The sequence below is a fragment of the Pithys albifrons genome, chromosome 3, assembly GCF_047495875.1.
Source record: "Pithys albifrons albifrons isolate INPA30051 chromosome 3, PitAlb_v1, whole genome shotgun sequence".
In the NCBI taxonomy this organism is placed as follows: Eukaryota; Metazoa; Chordata; class Aves; order Passeriformes; family Thamnophilidae; genus Pithys; species Pithys albifrons.
This window is the reverse complement of record NC_092460.1, coordinates 11,043,906-11,066,245: the sequence shown is the minus strand read 5'-3', so window position 1 is coordinate 11,066,245 and position 22,340 is coordinate 11,043,906.

Here is a 22,340-nt window from a genome sequence, read left to right as displayed (position 1 = left end):
CTTTTACAGCTACTCCTGCGTAAATCAGGTTTCTCTCAAATAGCTTCTGTTAATCTGACAGCTCAGCAGGGACTAACCCCGTCACTTCCTGCCTAAAGATAAATATCTGCTGTGGCATAAAAACTGAATGAGAAGGAAGGGATGCTCTAGGTCAACAGCTATCTTTGTAGCATTGAGGGGGTGGGGACACAGAGGAAGAGTAAAAGCATCTCAAACAGTATCTTTACTGCTGACATAACAGCTCTGCAATATAAACAAGAGGTAAATCATGTCTATCTGTCCACCCGACAACATCAGAACTGATGAATGTGGTGTGCAGTTTCTGTTTAAGGCCAATGTGAATCTTCACTATTTAACTGCTTCAACTCTTTTTTCTCTTATTGACTATTATTACTCCATTTTACTATTGACCATTATTACTATCCCTTTTACTATTATTGCTCTCAATAACTCATTCAGCCAGTCATCATCACCCAAACAGTGATAATCTCATAAGGTTACAACTCTCATGTTAAGAGGCAATAATACAACACAGAAAACATAACCCAGTATATAACCTCTTCTGCCCTACACATCCACATCCAGGTCTAACTGAACATGTACATACCCTCATTTCTTCCTTATTCCCCATTCTTGATGCACTTTACAGGAGGCCAGTTTACTGGTGGTAGAAGTAGGAGGTGAGAACACAGGATATTGTGGACATTTCAGGGTGAATGTTTAACCCCAGCTGCCTCGAACCCTGTATCACATCAGAGGTGTCACACACACTTACATTAAATCTCCTAAAGTTGTCAGCCTGAGGGTATCAAGAGAAAACAGAAGGAAGCCCAGATTTATTATGTTCAAATGATCACACCTTAAGGCACATCCAAGTCTGACACATGATTTGGGGATGACAGGAGCAGATGTTGTAATATACATTTAAAGAATAACACATAATCGTGATCGCTCATAACACCTTTCCTTTAAGTACCTGTATTTGTATTCTGCTTTTTCATACCCCTGGCACCCAATGGGAAACCTAGTCACTAGGTTAGCCAGTGTTTCTAGGCTTGCTCCCTGATTTCAGTCTTTTCCTTTACGTTCTGTTCTCATACTCAAACCCACACAGACACTGGCCTAGAGAGATGGGGAAAAACATGGCAATAAAGTGACATCCACAGTCAGTGGTGGGGTTGCTGGTTTACAAGCAAGATGTGCTGTTTACAAGCAAGATGTGCTGTCACATGTGGAGGCAGTGTCACAGACAGCAGCTGAGCAGAGGTTTAGAGACTGAGGGACATCTTGTCCTCACCACAGAAATCTCCAGTGGGCCCTGCCAGGCCAGTCCTCAAAATATGCATTTGCAAATGTCACTCACTGGGGAAGACAGTGCCAGCTTCACTTTTGGTTTGAGAACCATGGTATATTAATCTTTGTTCTTACCTTAGCTGGTTTCAGTATCTCTCTTTCTTAGGTCATATCCTAAAGAGAATTACTATCACTTTTCATCACTAAAAAAGATGATCGAAGTCTTGGTTTGCTCTTAGCTGGTCACAGTTCAAACAAAAAAACACTGTGAAATTACTTCAGAAAAATAGAGCCTTTGGGCTGGGCATCAGAGAAAACAACAGGGAAAATGCACACTGATACGTTTTTTCAGTAGTAAGCTGATAATTTTGATGCAAGTTGAAATGTACATAACCATTTGAAGAAGATTTCAGTCTTTCCTTTGGCCCAAATTCCCTCTTCTCCCACTGTTTCTCCAAGAAACCACAAAAGACAATCTAATGCAGCAGTCTCCCGGAGAAATCAGGTGATTTCTGCCTATGGATTCCTGTCTTTACTATTGAAAAGGCTGCATATTTTTTAATTCTTCAGTAACTGTCATGATACCAGTTGCAAATATAAAAATACAACAAGGATCAGGTACTGATTAATCTTTGAGCTAGCTTGGTTGGAACGTTTACTCCATATTTTCATCTTGGAAAAGCTGATGTGGCTTTGTTACTCAAGAAACAGAGCACGTCAACAATAGTCATGAGTCTATGGCAAAGTTGATTTAGCACTCATACTGTCCTGTGCCTCTGAGATCTCCCAGTTTAGGGTTACATTGTGTTTGGGAAATGAGAGAGAAGGTAGAAATTCAACAGGACAACCTCCTGCCTCTGCATTCAGCCCAGAGCAGCAGTAACACAGCACTGGGAACATGCTCCTTGGAAAAAAGAATAAAATAAGAAAAAAAGGGTCATGTTCAGTCTTAAAGAGAAAGACTTGAGTCAATCTTCTAGAATCTACCACTTACACTGGAAAACTTCATTCTTGGATCCCAGCTTTATAGCCTGGTCCTAGGTATGCATCTAGTTTAACCAAGACCATCTTAGCCCTTGGGAGAAACTAACAATCTCAAGGAGTGTCTTAACTGCCAAGAAACTATTTTCTAGATATATGTTCTTCATTGTGCATTGTTCAATTTATTTTTAACTACTTCAAGTTACAACCTTGATCTTGTTGCTCCTTGAGCATCCTTTTCTTCTGTCTGGATGGTAATGCATTTTAGAGAGTCTCTAAATGGCTAATAAACATTTCACCATCTCCCTGATCAGATTAAGGCAAGATATTAGCTTTATCTGCTCACTACCTGCTAAGGAGAAAAGCAGGTTAGAAGGTATCAAAGGTCTACAGAAAAACAAAGGAACACACTTAGTTGAAAGGGTCAACACTTGGAACAGAAAATAATGAATGAAGTAGAAAGACCAGATTTCTGTAAGGCAGCACTACTCCTTGGAAGCAATTTTGCCTCACAAATTTCAATCAGAAGAAGCTAGGAAGGTAAATTTATTGGGTTTATTAAACTACAGACCCAGAATCAAAGGAAAAATCAGGACGAGAAGCACCAAACAAATGTCACAGTACACAAGTTATTATGACAAACAATACAGAGAATTTTGTGTCTTCAAGTGCTTTGCATATGGTAGTTCAGTAGGGCAAGCTCTACTTCTCAGTGGCTACAAAGGCTCTGCAAACTGTAAGAATCTAAGTTAATTAATGCATTATGGTGAATTGAGTCACCATAATCCAGGTTCATAATCAAGGCAGCCTTTATGATCCAGTTCAGCACTTTCCCCCCTCCCTTGTACAGCCCGAGGTAGAATAACCTCAGGAATTTGCAGATACAACAGCAAATCACTTGCTTCCTCCCTTAATATGCTCTCATATCAGTTTCTACAGTCCTCACAGTTTCCCCTGCCTCTGCTGCCTGTAATGCATACGTCTCGCTCTAGTTATCAAGAAATTCAAAGGAGCCCTGAAGCAAGCCTCATGGCAAGTGCAAACAAATCAAAATTACCAAGCTAAAACCAGGAAATAAACAATTTGACCTTAACAGTATTCATTTCAGAGGAGTGAGGCAACTCTGTTTGAGTCAGACCCCCAAAACCAACAGGTTAAGCAAACACTGGGTGTGATTTCTCAGGTGTTGGTTATATGTCACTGTTTGAATTAATTTGCCTGACAAAAGCCACTTACATCAAACAGTAATCAAGCAAGATCACAATGACACCTGGCCCTCTCAGAGAGGCTGGTTGCTCCTCTAATACCTTTGCTCACTACACTGTGCACAAAAGGTTTGGTCACAGCTGCTTTGATAATCAGCTGAGCTATCTGAACTACAGAGCTTCTATATGGAAGCAGAAACTGGCCTCAGGCTTTTAAAATACCCCTGCAGCAGTCTGAATCCAGGGAAAGAGCACTGCTGGAGCCTCTTTTCACCAAGGGAAGCTGGAACATGCAGAGACACATGAGACAAACTAACATCCAACCAGACATTTCAGCAGAAATCCAGCAGGCTTACAGTTGTGTAACTGCTGTCCCAAGTTAACCAACACACATCAACATAAACTTTCCTGTTACCTGCTAGCACAAACATTTCTTCAGAGTTTGAGAAGGACTTCAAAACTCTTTGTACTGAAGAGGCACTTTGGCATGTCCTTTTGAGGGCTGAGCCTTCACTAAACAGAATGAGGGATGGAGGGTTCTGAGCCAGAACACCCTGAAGCCTGTGGAGCATGAGGGTGGTTAGTACCTCATCCAAGGCGTGCACACCTGAGCAGGACAGAACTAGTTATGCAACTTCATTCTGGTGCTAGCAATTGCAACATTAAAAACTTAAGAGCTTTATGCATATAAACAAATGTTTTAATTGCTTCTAACGCCATCTGTACTATACTTTCTCCTCCCAGGCTTTACCACATTTTGGTTGCTCACAAACATCACATTCATTAAGTCTAAAGATTTAAAGTTTTGACCATTGTGTCATATTCAGAGACACTTTCCTACTGTGTTAATTTAAAGGTGCTTCTTCAGCATGTTTTCACACACCTGCTTGGCTCAGGAGTGGCAGAACACCTCTCCCATGAGATGTACTGGGAAAAGTCAACAGGACAATTAACCACACAATCTGCATGGGGAAGACAGACGTTTGTATTGGAGCAGAGCTGCCACTAATTACAGCTATTACAGCACTGAAAGGTATCAGTACAAGTTCATGTTTAATGGAACAATATGTTGTGATACAAAACATCCTACAAGGCCTGATCTGACCCAATTCCCAGAAGCTGTACTTTATTAAAAAGTGTTAACTTCAGTGTAATTACTCACACAAAGGTATCCACAGACAAGTCCTGATTCAGTAACCTCTATAACATGACTAAAGCTCTGGCATGCGGGTAGTCAGAATTACTTACAATGACTCAGGTCACTCTAAATATAAGATATCCACTTTGTCTCATAGATTTAGAGGTCTTTAAACCATACATAAAATGATCTCATCATGTGCTGCTTTGCATCTTATTGCTCAATCAGGTGTTGCTAAACAGGAGAGTTAAGTAATCTATTATATAGTACATTAGTACTCCATAGAACACATAGTACAGAGAACTCCACTCTAATTCCAGCAGCAGTTTGCTATGTAATTTCTGGTGCAGGCAATAAATTACTGTGTTCTGTACAGTAGTTTATAAACTCTTGAGGGTTTATAAGGGCTGCAAAGGATGCATTGCATAATGACAGATGCTACAAAGTAAGTAAGCCTGATTTTGAAATCATCAGACATTTCTGATGTTCAGCACTCAAATAACCACTACAGAACTATCCCTCAATCATCTGACTTCTTTGTCACTGGGCTGTCACAGACCTGATAGAACCGAGATAAAACAATGTGTAAAAGGAGCAGAGGGAAGATGCAAGCAAGTCTGAATTGGGTCACCATCAGTTAGGGGACTTATGCTGACTTATACCAATAAAGATTTGGGCTTGCAATTGTGTACACCAAATTCTATTCAGAATGTGACTCTCCACAGATTAAGAATGCAGTTCTGGTCTTAAAACCTTCTTGCTTTCAAGGAGGTCCAAGTTTCAAACTTAGAAAGCACGGGAGAGATAGGGAAACGATGCACAAGCCATAATTCTTCCTATTTCAGCTGCCTTTTTTTGGTGTTTGAAAATATCTCGTAGCTCATCCCCCCCTTGGCTGATTCCTCATACTAAGGTGGAAGAGATAAAACAGCATTCCCGTACTTCAAACACAGCAAAGCCTTACTATAGCTGTGGCTATTTGTAGATATTAGTCTGAAACACCTTCTTTATGCAAAACCAGAGTGCAAATCCACTACTGTGGCCAGCATGGTCAGGGACGGGACAGTGAGTGCAAATCCACTTAAGGGATACCCCAGAAGCATTCACTATTAAAGCAGATTCCATGACAGAGATCTATACCTTCTGATGCATGCTCAAGCTCTGCATAAGCTTGTCTGCTTGCCACAGTTCTAAGGGAAATCCTTTGCTCTGAGCAGGTTTCCAGAACCATGAGGAATCTCACACCTCACCCGGCCACAAAACAGCTATTTCTCAGCTGACTCAGATTCAGCAAGGAGACTTAGGCAGTATTGAATGCTGTACTCTTGCCACCTACCTGCTCTTTCTTTTCAGTAGGGCAGAAAGGCCTTTATCAAAGTGAAATTAGCAGAAATCCCTGAATTCCCATCAGTTGTGCTAAGCAAAGAAGTAGGTATCATATACACATCTCCCTTGGGAGACCACAAGTGCTTCCAGAAGAGATTATCAGCTGTTATCTGCTACCTTTGAGAAGGAACCAGCTTGGATTTTATCCACTCCCAGCTTCAAGCCACATAACTTTGGCTAACAATCTGTCCCTTGAAGAAGGATACAACACAGAATAAATTGCTATAAAATAAAGTAATTCTGGGTCTTCAAACAGAAGGCTGAAGTCACTGGTGAGGCCAAACCCTGAGGTGTTTTCATCAGTTTCCTAGACTTCACTGCAAGAATTTATTACATCTTTGCATGGAATTAAGCACCCTAAATTTTCAGAATGAGGTGAAGTACTACCACTCCAGGTGCCACTAAGCTCTGCAAATAGTCTCAAACTGCCTTTGCTGCTCAGGACAGTCTTGCTCTTCGAGATTGTTGCCTGGTTTTCCCCCTAGTTGGACTGCCCTAGCCTGGTTCACCTCATCACACAGGTTTACACTGAGGCCCCACAGTCACATTGGCCCAACCCAGCAAGAGAGAGCTATGGGAGAAGAACAGGCATTGCTTGGACTAGCTTGGACTAGCTTTGCAGCTACAGTCTATTGAATTCCCTGCAGAAATCCTGGCTTCTACCCAAGACAATCCAGAAGGAACAAGCTATTTGATGATATACATGAGGTATCAAGAAAGAATTGGTGCACTGGAAGGCAAGACCATGCTGGGAGGTACTTCATCTGCAGATCTGTACACAGGAATGCAGAAGAGGTGTGCTGGCTGCAATGGCAGCATGTAGATGACAGTCTCTGCTATCCCCTTACTGATAAAGGATCAGCTTTCTTGGACTATCTTATCATGCTGGTGTTGCTGTCTTGCTATATATAGCCCAAGTAAACTAATACAGGTACCTGATGAGTCCTTTATCCAATGCCATATCCAGGAGGAATCAGAAAATTTTATCTCCAGTAGTGTAAGTGGAACAGATCAAGGACAACTCCTACAAGCTCATTGCCTTAAGAGAAAACATTCACTTTACTTGTCCCATTAAGCACATGTTGTTCCTGTGCACTAGCCCTGCCTTTCAGGGATGTGGCCAAAAAGGTCAGGGTACATCATGGAGACAAGTTAAAGGGTGTAAGGGAAACAGGCTGAAAAAAACCAACCAAACACTTCACACCAATCATCACCCAGTACATACTTATGTGAAGATCTTTGTTATTTGAAAGGAGCTGCCAAAGCTTTTGAACAAACAGTTTTTAGCCTGGAGAGATCACAGACTGTTTGCTGCCCTTTCTTTGTGGGTGGATGGCATTATTTCTTCTACACAGCTGAATGGCAATGCATTTTGAAAAATTAATTGAAAAATGGGAGAACTACAAATAATTGTCTGAGCACAAAGTGCTTTGTTTACTTGAAAGGGAAGGTCTTAACATGAAGAATGATCTTTCTTGTACAGGCATCTTCAGAGAAAACGCACATTCACAACCACAGTGGAGTTCCCACAGCAGCTCATGAGTGAGCACGAGCACAAGTAGCTCATGCCTCCAGCGAGATTAACTGAGTACTTTCTCAGTGCTCATCTCCACCCAGAAGCTGGCATTCTCAGGCCTGCAGTAAGTGATCCACCATCAGCCATCTGTCTTGCTGTCATCCCCTTTTACCTTGTCTTTATGTGTCACTGGAAAACAGAAGCATGCATTTGGGGAAAATTACTCCTTTGCAAAATTTGAACGCTTGCAGTTGAACATAACACATTACAAGGAAAGCAGGTCCAAAGGTAAGGCTCCTGTAAGCACAATCTTCCATCAGGGTGCAACACCCAGGAGTCATCGGGGAGAGTATTTTGTCAACACAGGTTGGGCTTCTATGTTGGCATCTTTCACAGTCCTGAATAGGGTCCCTTCACCCTTTCCTGCAACAGCTCCTCAGCTGTGCCAGCATGTTCCACACACTTCCAGTGCCAAGATCTTGCACAATTTACTTGCAGGTCCTTAAGACAGGCTCTGCTGCCTGTTCTGGTCTCTGACTGGAAGGAAAGGGAAAGTGAATGCTTCAGATTATTTTGAACACATGATGTCAGATGCTCTGCAGTGAGAGGGTTTTTGCAGCATGAGTGCACACTGGCACAAATACCTGTAACTGCAGGAGATGGGGAGAATAATTCAGCACATATTCTTGCCCAGCCAGGTGACCCTGCTGCATCCTGAACAGCAGTGACATAACGTGGATTCTGAATCAGGTGTCTCCTATCTCTAGGTCACAGGTTTCTGCCATAAAAACTGAATGTTAAAAACCTCTCAGAAAACAATTTAATGTGAAAGTAACTGAAAGCTCACTCCCTTCTTGGTATTTGTTTTCATGCTCTCAGTCCTAATGCCACAACAGATACCAATTTCTGTAGCTGGAGCTGATTACTGTCATCCTCACAACAGTAGCAACACAGACTTCAGTTTCTTGGAAATCATGAAATCAGAGGAAAAAATGAGAATACACAATAATAAAGGAAAACAATTTTTAATTTTCTGGCTTTTTTAGGTATGAATTTCACTGTGGTTTATAACTTCATATGCAGTAGTGTTTGAGGGTTTGGTTTTTGGTTTGGGCTTTTTTTTGGTTGATAGGTTGTTTTTTCTTTTAAAAAGGCACTGAAAACCAGGGCACTGTCAGCACAAACCTATGCACTTCCAAATCTACAAAACTGTGCCTACAGCCAGTCTCCCACTTCAGAGTTTCGTCCCAAATCCCTAAGCTTTCAGTGCTCTTTACAGTTCCAGAGACATTTTGAGTTGTAGATCCTGAGCATACAATCTCTCTCTTACACCTGTTAAATTCACTTGTCACTACACAAGACTGCCACACACATTTTTCAGAACCTCTCACACTTCAGAATGACACTGGTTTCATGCCTTCCTGAATTCCCTTCAGACAGGACTTGGGAGGCCCTTTCATTAGCCATCCAAGGTGACCTTAAGAGACCCACTGTTTTGTTAATGCTGAAGATCTGTGCCCATAAATCCATTGCAAACTGAGAGATGCTTGAATAAGACTCTGTAAGATAGAGATGATTACCTTGTCACATTAGAAACTGATCCCATCCCCTGTCAAAAGCAGCTATCACAAGCTAAAATATTTCTGTTCTCCTTCCTTTCTTCCTTGAAAAAGGACTACCACACAGACACAGCAAAGTGGACGCATTTCAAGAACAAATTCAAAGCACACATATATCAGAGGGTTACAAGTGAAAAGCACAGTCTTTGGAACATTCTGCTTCAGTCTCTCAGGCCCCAGTTACACAAACACACAGGTCTGTACTTAATTTTAGTATAGAAACCATCAGGCTTTATAGCACACTCGTGGAAACAAGGGTAGGGACACTCCCACCTGCAGAATCAGGGCTCAAGACCATGTCCTCTTACTAGAGTGTAAGCTAAGTATCTCTCTCCACAACACAAGAGTCAGCAAAATAAGGGTCACACAATTGGAGTAGAAACTGAAGAAAAAAAAAACCATTGGTAACGGGCAAAGCCACAGTTGAATTTGGTCCTTTAATTCAAGGAGAAAGCTGCAGCCTGAAGAGCTTTCCATTTCTACCTGTATCCACCTGGGGCACTTAAATACATGGTGGTATAAAATAGTAGAAATTACAGCAAAAAAGCAAAAGGGTTAAGCCCATAATCACAATAATGGGAACTAGGGAAGCACAAGCATTCAGATGGAGAACACAAAAAACTGTTCCTAATCTTAGCTCAACTACTGGAGCAGTAATTTTAAGCAAGTGCTGGGGCCACCTTCGCACTGTTGTCAGGCTGGAACTTATTCAGCCGCATCTTACCTCATAGAGACAGCCTTGCAAAAAGACTGTTTTTACAATCTGGGAGGCATCTGCCCAGCAATTAATAGCACAGCATTCATTTAGCAATATCCCCTTTCCTCCACCCACTCGGCCTCTGCTAAGCTTTTAGCACCTCATAGTCTATTCATTCTTAAAATCCATCAGGATGCAAACAAGTACTCAGAAGGATCAAGGATCTATGCCTTCCTTTATATGAATCATTACAACAGGGACTCACCATGTTAAAGTGAGTCGCAGTAAAAATACTTTCATGTGAGTTATCCTCCAAGAACATGAATAGAACACTTGACTGGAACATACTACCCTACACAAGCTTTTGAAACGCAGCTGCCTCACCTCAAGTGCCTGGTCCTGCAGAATGTCCAGCGTCATCAGGAGGCTGGTTTGGGGAGTCAGTTGAACTGCTGTTGTCTGATTGCTCCCTTCCCAGAAACCATGACTTAAACGGCAGGATTTTTCGAAGCTTCAATCACAACTTAGAAGTTTCCTATCACCATTAATGATCTATGCAACGTTTTAGATAGTTTCACAATCAGAGTTGTATTGCTGGTCTTCCAGAAACTTGGCATAGCACGTTGACAGATGGTCTATTTGGCATTTTAAGAGCCTTCGGTTTTTTGCATTGGTCAGATGTAGGAATCTGGCCTGCCACAGGTAGCAGCTTATTTTACTGGCTTTCTGTACTGATATAGATATCAAGGACCTCAATCACAAGCAGTCCTGCTGAGCAGGAGCTGTACAAACGCTGAACAAAATAGATCTCATACTTTTTACTTCACTTTGAAATAGATATTTAGACATGTGACAAGATCTTTCTCCCTCACAATACGTACAGTATAAAGACAGATGGCCAGCATAAAGCAAGTTCTTTCATGAAAGTCCCCAAAGGAAGGACTGAAGAGATCAGCCTAGATCTGAAACAGGTTTTGGGACTCTTCTAAAAGGGGTGGTTCTGTGTGTTTTCTTCTCCCATCTTAAAATCACCCAGATAAATAGGTAAACACAAAGAGCAAACACAGATTTCACTTACTGTATTCTCACCACTGTCTAGTTAGTTTTTTTGCTGCATCCATTTTTTGCTCATAAAACCAAGTACACACACACACACACACACACAAACATCCTGTGAATTTCAATCTTCCCTCTGGGGTGATGATTTTACTGTTATTATTTCTGCACACACACACTGCTGACAACTCTTTAGTCTATTGCAATTCCCCCAAAAAAACTCTGGAAATGTTAACTAAGCCTGTTTTTGAGGACAAGAATAATTGATGATGCAGACAGCTTCGAGACATAACCTGGTCGAAGTATGAAATTGCATGGCCATGAAAACAGAAAAATTACATACATTCCTATAGACAGGGCTGTACTCGTGCTCTTGCATAATAGTTCTTACTCACTGTCACACACATGCTACTTTTGCATCAGCTGTTGCTGTGGTCCTCAAATCTAAAGAGCTGCAGAAGCCATTAGATGCCTAATCACCCATGATTAATTCAAATGGAGCTTTCCTATTCACAGGAACACTCCCTGCTTCCGAACAAGAACAACAAACTGTTCTCAATTGTGTCTCAACATGCTCTATAAAGTGTGATGAAAGAAGACAAGAAATTTTCCTCGAGACAGACAACAGTCTACTGGTGTTTAATAAACTTGTACATTTAGTTCTTTACGAGTGCAGATTTTTATTACCTGTGGAAGCCAAAACTGCTAAGCAATATACGCCTCTGGGATAGTCCCTTTAGAGCTCTCAGAGCCCACATTAACATGCCAAACACGCTAAGGTTTACTTCTCTTTGTCTCTCTCACAGTCCCATCTGCTATTTCCTTAAAGTGAGACCCAGATTCAACAATACACACCACTCAGATACATTCTGGCAGGTTTGTAGCTACATCTGCTGCTTCTTGTATAAGCCTTGTATATTTTAGAAATGGTAAATTGTCCTTGGCAGCCCATTCTCACCTGTGTACTACAGCGAACAAAAGCTAAGCAGGTTTCTCTGAATCAGGCTCTAGCTTCAGGGTACATGTAGGTGGAACTATTTCCCACAAGGTAGTCTTTCTTACTAAAGGAAGAAGGTGGGTGCAAGGTGAGAATTTTTAAACCCCATGTATTATTCAGACAATTCACTTCTACAGCACTAGAACTGTGCACTGATGAGGCACCATATATATCGCAGATATGAGCACCTAGAATGGAGAGAGGGAACAGATGGAGGGGACATAGACAAGGACAACACAGAAACCTCCCAAAAACATCAAACACACACACACACCACATTCTATTAAAGGTCTTGTACTGAGACACGCAAAATCACCAGTCCTAACCAAAAGTCACACCCAGAATCCTTAAATGACACTCTAAGCTCTTTTAATGATTTCTTGGTTACTCCCTGCCTCAGTTTCCTCAGTTACACTATGACGAATTTAATTCTTTTTTGATAACACCATGGAATGTGGGTAACAGCAGTTAGGAGGGCTTGTTTTCTCCTTTTAATCTGGCACATTGCCCATGATTTACTGCTTTGGTTTCATGCAAAAGCTCTATCTTTTTTTTTTTTTTTACCATTCCAGAAGCTCCAACCTTGGCTTTGCACATCCAGTTTCAATTTAAAATGGCCAGAAATTTTCTTCCCACTGTGAAATATCATGTGGAAGAACCAAGCCAGATTCATCAGCCAAAATCTGCTTCTATAACCACTGTGAAACATAAAAAGATGCATAAACCCAGTGTGGAGGAAAAAACCTCTTCTAGTACTGAGGCATTAGGAAGCACATTTTCTTGACATCAGTTATGCCAGATAACCTCTTGGTACTTCAGTTCCAGCCAGATAATCAGATAAATGTTATCCTACGTAAAATGAATTGTTGTCACAACAAAAAGAAGTGCTACGTGTTTCCAGGTAAGAGGAGACAAACAGGAAACTAAGATGCATAAAACAAATGCAAACAAAAGAGAACAACTAAATGTCACAGAAATACATGGCAGGAGCTCCACACATGACTGGCCCAATCCATCTCTCCAAATACAGCCAGAGGGTGAAACAAACATCTGCTTCCACACACCCGTTAAGACCAGTGCCTGCACCAGCAATCCAACATTATGAAATAAATGAATGCAGAAGGCACACAGAGCCTTACCTCCTGCCTTGGACATTCCCCATGGGCCCTACCAGCTACATCTGGGGAGGGCTCTCCTCCTGTGCCTTTTGAGGTAAGGAGTCAAAGCCAGTTCTTCACCTCTCCCACCTCCAGAGCAGCCAAGCCAGGCACTCCTATAGTAAATACAATTTAACACAGTTGCTTCTAATAGACAATCCTGCAAACTGAGCCCACACACCACTGCTGACCAGAAAGCCTACAAACTTCCTGCCCAAAACAAAACCCCATGAGAAAAGCTAATGTCCCTAGGCACCTGGGTGCTGTCAAATAATCACAGCCCCTGGCAGCTGCAGCTCCTCAGGGAGCCCTCAGCTCTGTGGAGAAAAGAAGGAAAAGAGACTTTGTTAGAAAATAGCCACCTTCCCAGTATCCTGCCCTGGGCTGTTAATTAACTCCCCACTGAGAGAAGCACACCAGTGCTTCATGACTTTTCACAAGCAGGCTCTGGAACCTGTGCTGATACAAGAGCTTTGCCTAGGGCTGAGACTGAGCTGGCAGAATTTGGAAGCCCCTTTCTCCTCCTGGTAGACTGCAAGGTGTCTTGGGATCTGTTTTCAAATTAGCAGAGTATTTCAGGAATCACAAGGCTTGTATTCTTGTAGTACACAAGAAGCCATGGGGTACTGCGAAATGGCCACCAGCTGAGACATATTGCTTTGAAAATCATAAGGTGATATGAAGCCAGAGCACATAATCAGTGCAGGTTTTATAATATCGCTGCACATCCATGAGTCACTGTATGATTTTACATCCTCTGGTCATCCCAGTAGACTATTCCTTTATTTTTCCCTTGTGTTCACATCCTTCTTTACTGTATGAAGACAAAAGAACTTTTTTCAATCAGGAATTTAATCTGCTTTCTCAAACAAGCAAAATAAAATGTGTAGTTGGAATTGTGAGTTTTCCTGATGAGTCAGAACCATCATCCAGTTTCATAGAAAGGACCACAGAGCTGACAGAAGACTCTGACCTACTTGATTTGCCAGGAGGAAGCCTTAGTGTTCAAGAGCTGTGAAGTCTGTCCTCTGTCAGAAAAGGAAGCTGTAAGAGTTCATTCCTCCCACACATCACTCCTTGAAAGTACCACACCACTGCTCTAGGCTGATACAGTTTATTATTCCCTTTTCTTCATTGTTCTGATTGTCCTTAGAGCTGATGAAGTCCCTTGTTCTGTAACTTGACAGTAAAATTTACTTATACAATGCACACAAGCTCCCAACTGGCTGCCAGATGGCAAGAAAGGCATCTGATTTCTATTAACTATTGGATTTGAACTCAGGAGTTGAAGAGCCCCGTATCTCCCAGCTAGTCCTTGGCTGAGTCTGTTCCCTGCTGCCCTCCTTTCTTTGAACATTCAGATTGCATTCAGACAACAAGACACATGTCTAGCCAAATACCACCTCCAGGCCTAGCTAAGCTAAATCCAGCTACCCACGTGAATGATGAGCACAAACTTAACTACGCAAATCTCCAAAATGCGTTATCTGAGCAGACACTTGAAGGTGATCTCTCCTATGACAAGTAGAGCCAAACCACCTGCACTGTCTTCCAGAATAAGCACTTTAAATATAGTAATTATTTTAAAATCTTAGCTAAGTGTAACTGCTCACATGGCTTTGCAGATTAAAGCCATGAGGAAAAGGTATGTTAATCAACCCAGATTTATGGCAAAGCTTAGAACAAAACCCACTCTCTCTGCCTATAGACTTAAGCTGTAACTAGAAACACAATCTTCCCTTCTATTTACATCTCCTCTGCTCAGTGTCATTGAGAATAATTAGATAAAAACTGCAGAAACATAGCTGGAATGCAAATTAGTTAGAAGTCCTTGATAAGATGCACTTCATTGCAAGGTGATACTGCTTTGTTAGCTTCCAGCTGACACATACAGAACTGGCAATAGCCTTGTGGTATTGCATGGAGCCTGAAATGGATGCATTCCCACTTCTTCAGCTGAAAATTGAATTCATGCATTGATTTTCTCCTCAGCCTGAAAGTGTCCTTCATGACCTGGGGCCTCAGGTAGCTGGCCTGAGAGCTCACCCTAGAACTGCAGATTTTGACAGGAAAGTTCTGTTAGATGTTACACCATAACTTTGTTTGTAGGGTGTGGAGGAAATGCTGTCCAACCTGTTAACTGCGTAAAAGGTTCTTTGAACTGTAGTCACCTGTTGGCACAGAGCTCAGTTAGGCAATCTTAATTGTTTGCATTTGATTATACATATAAAGAAAATGTGAAGCTGTGTCACATTGAACTAAGATACTTTCAAAAAGACGTGGATAAACATCTCAGGAACACACTGCAAGAACACCTAGAGGTCTCTGCCAGGGGAAATACAAATGAGAGCTCAAGTCAACCTTTTACATGCATTCATCTGATTGTTCATCCATTCATAATGTTACCATCCTCCTCTTCAGTTCTGGTGGGTTTTGGTCAAGTGCAAAGAAGAAAAGTTGTGAATGCACAAAACACAAAATCAGTATCCTCACATGGTCGTCAGTCCTCATATTTGGACTGGATTCTCCCACAGCATCTACATTTTGGGAGAGTGAAGGTTCCTATTCCAGATCCACATGCACACATGCAAAGAAGCACAGTAATAGGAAGTTATCAAGGGTTTTCATGGGACAGGTGGGAGCAAAGACACATAGAAGAGAACACAAAGTATTCTGGTTACCCAGTATAAGGGCACCCTGCACTCCCTGTGGCCAGGCTTTCACAGGGTACTTGTTATGTAGTGTGGGACTGTTGGTAATAGGAAGACTACGGAAGATACAGAAAGACAGCTTGTTTGGTTAAAAGAGGAAGCACTGGGACTGTTGTAGAGGGAAACACAGGGATGACAAAGGGAGGGAAAATGGAAAAAGAAGAAGACAATGTCAAAGGGCTCCAATGCACATCCTCATTTTTAGCATCAGCCCTTTTCAGCTTACCCATATTTATATAGAATAATTCCTGGGTGGTGAGAGAGAAAGTGAATGTAATTCTGTAGGCTATATGCCAAAATATTCATGACAGTTGTAGATGATTTATAACTTACAAAAGACACTGAGATCAGTGCTTGGACCACACTGGCTCTTTTCTATGACAAGGCACAGGTCTATATAACACAGAGCGATTAGGGCTTATCCATCTGTTGGAGATACTCATGGGACATCAGGATTCTGATGCTACAGAAAAAAAATTCCCATTTACTGCCTTCTGGCTCTGCCTCATGAGCTGCAGCGTATCATTTGCACCACTAGTGTTTTAGCCTCTTTGCTTACAAAGCAGATGTTTGACAGGCACAGAAATAATTCCTTCAAGATCTGCAACAGCTGTGGCCAGCATTCAGATAAGAGGCCCTATATTTCTACAGCCACCCAGCCAAGGCCTTATGCAACTTGGTTAAATTGCCTTTTGAGACGCTGCCTTGCCAGCTTGAGTAAGTGGCAGATACCTCTCCATGGGAGAAGAAAATAAGTCTTTTGTTGGACATCAATTTGCTTTTCCTTTGGGTTCAAATTTTGAAACACTCTATTTTTTCCTCTGTATTGTTTTGGGAAGTTTTTCAAAATGTGGAATCTTCATGCAGCCAAACACGTGCTGCTCCTGCCCCTGCCAGCCTTCTGTGTTTGGTGTGGAGGCACGTCAGCTCTGTCTTCATATGAACACAGAGTCTTCCTGAGGTTCGTGGTGTTGAATGGCCATTTTTGTAACCCTAGACCTCCTCCTGTCTGCATGGCACTGTTTACTCTGTGCAGGGTACAGTCTACAGTTTATGTGTGACGTTTAAAAGATTCTCTTTCCAGAATTAAAATATCATTCTGTGACCATTCAATAAGAAAAGAGAAGCCAGGCTGAACTCATCAGTATCCTTTGGACATCCCTCAACAAGCAGAAGAATGTCTCGAGACATTTTTGCACACAAAGTGGAAAATATGGGAAGATAAAATACAGAGGTACTCACCCAGTGTGGACTCAAGTAATCATACTCAACAAAGCAAACCCAATATCAGGTTTGCTTAGTGTGGGGTCTCAACAGCACCAGGTGCTGCAGATTTGGCTCTTGCTGGTTAAAATATGTTTTTGCTATAGTCCATATCTGTGGTGTCATCACGACTTCTTGGTTCACTGAAATCACACCTGGCTGAGAGTTTCAACACAGGACACATGTACCTGAGGTAACAGAAAGTCTACCTGGCACATTTCGCCTCTGGTTTTGGGATTCTAAAAGTTATAATATGTGCTGATGACATGGAAGAGCTGACACCACAGCAGACAGAATTAATCCACAGATTTTTAATTAGGAACCCTTTGAAAAAAAAAATGAAGGTAGAACAAAAACTTCCTAATTTCCAGTGAGGAGCTGAGAATAAAACTGAACTTCATCAGTTCAGGCATGAATTTCCTCAAGGTTGATTGCTCTGGGAGTGGCCTTCACAAAGGCAGATCTAGGAAACAGAACAAACATGAATGAAGTTCAAAACAACAGCACATGACCACTCTGCAAAACAGGAGTCATAAAAAGTCAGAGGAACTATTAACGCTTCATCCTTCTCTTGTGTGTCCCTTTGGAGAACTTCAATGTGCTTTGCCAAAGACACATGTCATTGTGATGCCTTTACTCAGGCACCTGGCTATCTACATGACCATTTGATTTTGTGATTCAAAGCAGTATCTGAAGTACAAAGGGATCAGATTCCTGCCCTAGCTGAAGTAGTGTCAGTCAATTTAGGTTTGTTTTTTATTGATGAAAATGATGAGTCAGAAATTACTGCCACTTTCTCTTGCCACTACTCTTGGTATTCAGAGTCCAATGTAACACCATTAAAAAAATAGAATTCTGATGGTCAAGGTACTAGTCAAGGAAAAATGCAAAACTACCCAAGATGTTAAGTACTGCTCTCAGAGATTGATACACCACATATTCAACATTACTTACTGCATTTAATGGTATGAAGGGCTCTGGCCTACTCTTACACTTGGTCTTTCAGATTCAGATGAGGAATCATCTTAGCTTCTCCTCACACTCATCTGAAAGGTCACTGAAGACAGGCCCACTGAGGTGTGGGTAAGCTGAACTAGGAGCCTGTTCTGTGCTACATTTTGCCCTTGCTGAAAGAAAGGTCACATACAATGGCAATTCCACAGTGAGTAAAGTGATGATTATTAGATCATCATAGCATGGCATTGTTGTTATGATGAACCTAATAAAAAATCTTCACAAGGCTTCTCTTGGGGTGTAGCTGTTATTAATAGGCATTTCCTCTTGCAATTTATTTCTGTTCAGTTAAATGATAATTCCACTAAGAAACAGTGTCCATAAAGCAATGGAATGCATGACATTATTCTGCAGATAGTCAACATTTAAAAAAACTAAAAATGTCTTAAATGCTTATATGGACATTTCACATCAGTGAAAAACAATATTAGAGTAGATAGGATTGGATTAGAATAATTTTTTCTGGCCTATATTACTGAAGAGTTCTAGGGGCTTGAAATCACATTGTGAATCAATTCTTTGAAGTGGAAAGAGATAGAGCAGAATTTCCTAAAGATTTTCTGCTGTTTCTTTAATTCCTAGGTACAAATTTTGTTAATTCTTCCCTTTTTGCCCCCTCCTCTGCATCTTAAGTGAGCATTTAGAGAAAGTCCTCCTGAGCTCTGGCCAGGCTTACTGAGGCACAGACTGCTTGTGTGTCCCCTGCCTTTACATCACCTTCATAGCCCGAGACTGGAGCTTCTCTGCTCTGCCATAATCCAATCAACATCTCTGGATGTTTATTAGAATTCTTCTGACTTTGTGTCATGTTCAAGTGCTGAAGTGCCCACTAATACCAGAGATGCTTCAGTGTGGGAATCAGATCAAATTAGACATTGTACCTTCACGTTTCAGCCAGTATCCCACACTTAGAGTAAAAGCAAGCAGCTGAAAAGCTGATCGGGGGAATAGGGTCCTCTCATTTATCTATGGAATGGAGCAACTCAAACCATAGCTGCTCAAAAAGATGAGGAAGAATGCTTTGAAGCACCAATGCAGCCCTGGAAGCTGTTTCACAGCAAATATCTTTATAATTTTATTGTTGATATTTTAGTTTACAGAGGTTCTTCAGAATGGTTAAGATCTTCCCTTCCTTCCCCTGTACAATTGCTCAACACGGTCACAGTTTTGAGACAGGCTGTGCTAGTCAAGGGCAGAACTTGGACTGCCAAGCCAGAATTTTGCATTCGCAACTTTTTTGCAAGCAAGTTTTTTGGTTTAACCCTCAGGTCAGACATCTAGCTGATATATATAGAAATAACTTTCTGTGGACCCAACCCAAATGAATCTGAGTGTCCAATGAGAGAATTATTATTTGCAACTCATTGCGCTTTGAGTTGCAACACAGGAGAGAGTGGTTTTTTGCTTTTCCGTCCCCTTGTCGCCTTTGGAAATTTCACAACCTTCAGTTAGCCAGACTCTGAGTCTGAGCTGAGAATCTTGCAACACTGTTTTATCAATGCCACTGAAAAACAAATCTGTACACTGTCATAACTTTCATTGATCCACCGGGTTGGATCCAAGCTGATAGCAGATCAGATGAGATCTCAGGGGAAAAAATAAGTCATATTTGTTGATTCACACTGATGTGGAATTGCAATCTGGCACTGCATAAGCCTTCTAGTTAGCAAACAGACTGCATGGCCCAAGACCTCACTCAGGACAAACTCTGACACAGTATAGTAAGACAGACATGTCTCCATCACAAAGTGAAAGATTTTAGTTTCCTGGGACCCGTGGAGCACAGCCAGAAGAGGCAGTACAGGCATCCTATAGTGCAGAGTCTTTGAAAGCTACAGCACAGGGCCAGAGTTCCAGATGCTACTCATCCAGATAACCCCATATAATCAATGTTCACTAGTTCTGCCAATAAGCTTTAGAAATGCTCTCATTGGTGCTTTTGGCATATGTGACCTGAGGGCTGTTAGTTTTGTTTGCATTTTCCTCCTTATTTGTTTTCTGTTACTACGTTAATGTAGTCCTCCCTACAGGTACTGTTGCCTGGATTTGTCCCATAATCTTGCTAATCATGTCATAAGCAGGGTTATGACCACTTGTGACAGGACATGCAAAAATAACCCTTCAGAAGATAAGGAAGCCGCTGGAAGGACTGACATATCAGGAGATAGGAATCCCACTTCTGTGTGAAATATCCCATGACAATAAACCACTAAAGAGGGGGGAAAGTACGTAGAGTGTAAAGAACTCTGCATCAAGCACTGGGTTTTCCTTTAGATCTCATTCCAGGCTCAACAGAGACAAAGGATCAGGGATTTCTCATTGCTTCATCTCCTTTGTTCTGCATTCTTGAAGGGAACAAGTGAAACCATGAGGACTGACCTTTCCTAGAACCTCTTCCACTTTTCCTGGAAATCAGTCTTCAGTCACATGATAGGGTTTTGCTGCTCTTTAGGAATTCCAGATCCTGAATGAGGCAGATTGTAAACAAGGAAACCTGACACCTCAAGGACAGAAGGAGAGAACAAGATGTCCATAGACACACTGGAGTGTTTTCAAGCACTGCAATGTGTTCCATGGTTTGTTTACAAATGTGCCTGTCTCTGAGTCTACACACACATATATACACAGTTCTACAGACTATATACTATCATTTCTTCTCCCACATCTCTGAAAGCAGAGAGAGTCAGTCATAAACAAAATTATGTTCTCCAGGACAGGCTCTGCTCTTTCAGCCCAGTTCCTCCCACAGCCCTCTTTTTGTGTCTGCAGCTCAGTGGTTTCAAACCCAGTTATTTTCTAGCATAAGGCAGGGATTGCAGGGTTTATGGGTGCACGTAGATACATGAGCACCCACAAGCTGTCAGTCACTACCAGCCTTGCTTGGCTAGTTGGTAACTAAAACCCAGTCTGGCTTTTAAGGAACATAGCTGACTTTGTGGCTGCTGGAAATGAGAAGCGGAGTAGGTGATGAAGGGCAAACGGATGATTCTTTTGCCAAATGAGCAACATGATTAAAATAAAAGACATGGGGCAGATCCTTCAAAATGCAAAAGGAGGAAAAATAAACTTGGAGAATCAGCGTAGGAGCTGAATTGATATACCACACCACAACAGAGACTTTTGCCCAAAAGAAAAATTATGCTGCAGGAGAAGCTGAACATTTACACCAGAGCATGTTCTTTCTTCTCCAACTCAGATATACTTTGTAGTCATGTGTCAAATGCTCACATTAACTGCAAAGAGGTCCTTTATCCTAACACATTTTTAGTCTTAACATTAAACATTTATCCCTTATCAGAAAATTAGCCTTAATTCTAATACAGCTGAAACTCAGCCATAAACAAGGTCAAAAATGGCTTCTTCTCTTCCCCCCCCCCACCCCCTCCATTTATAATAGTAAACTTTTAGACAGTTGGAGACAAACGTTTGCTATCAAGTCCTTCCCAAGTGAGTGAATTTCTTGCCATTTACAAAATGGTGTTCAAGGAGCCCTATTTGCTTAAGTTTGTTTTGGAGGTACAAATCGGAGTGGTAGTGTGAGAGGAACATGCACAATCATAACATCCAGGACATTAATTAAAGCCTTGTAAAACACCGGCTGAAGTTACTGGAAGGATTCCCATTGATCCATTAGATTTTGGATAAGGCTTGAAATACAGCAACTGAACTGATAAGTGCAGAGATCTCTCCCCTCTCTTGCTGGATTTGTCCTGTTATTTGGATCCTTTGCATGTCAAATACCATCAGGATCAATGACCAGAATCTTGGCTGGAAAGAAAAGGTGGTTTGTTTTGTGTGTGGCCCCTTCAGCATTGGTGCTAGGGCTTGGTTCAAGCTGCTGGGTGCTGACTCTCCATCTTCCTACTGCTGTGGTATCTCCAAGGTCTTGCAATACCAACACAGCTGTGACTACCAGTACTGCACAGGGTAAGGAAGGAGCCTTACTGCCAGTTTTGCGATATCCTACTAAATCGGGCTGAGCTTTACTGGTCAGTGTGGACAGTGACCTTAGGAGTATTTGGTAGAACAACTTCTCATAACAAAGCCATACACAGAATCTTTCCTTGGTCCTCTCCGTTGTTATACGCCGGTTTAGCCCTGAAAGCACCAAGACCAAAACAGTGGAGTGGCATAAATCTGAAACTATTGGAAAGAAAGAACCTGCCTTTTCTCAAGGACTATGGTAGTATAGCTTCTTGGTTAGACAGCTGCTGGGGAATCATTTTGTTCTAACCCTGAGCTAAGAACCTGCTAGATCATTTTTCTGCTGCAATGTTACTTTCTGTAAAAATAATGGGCAGTTGGGC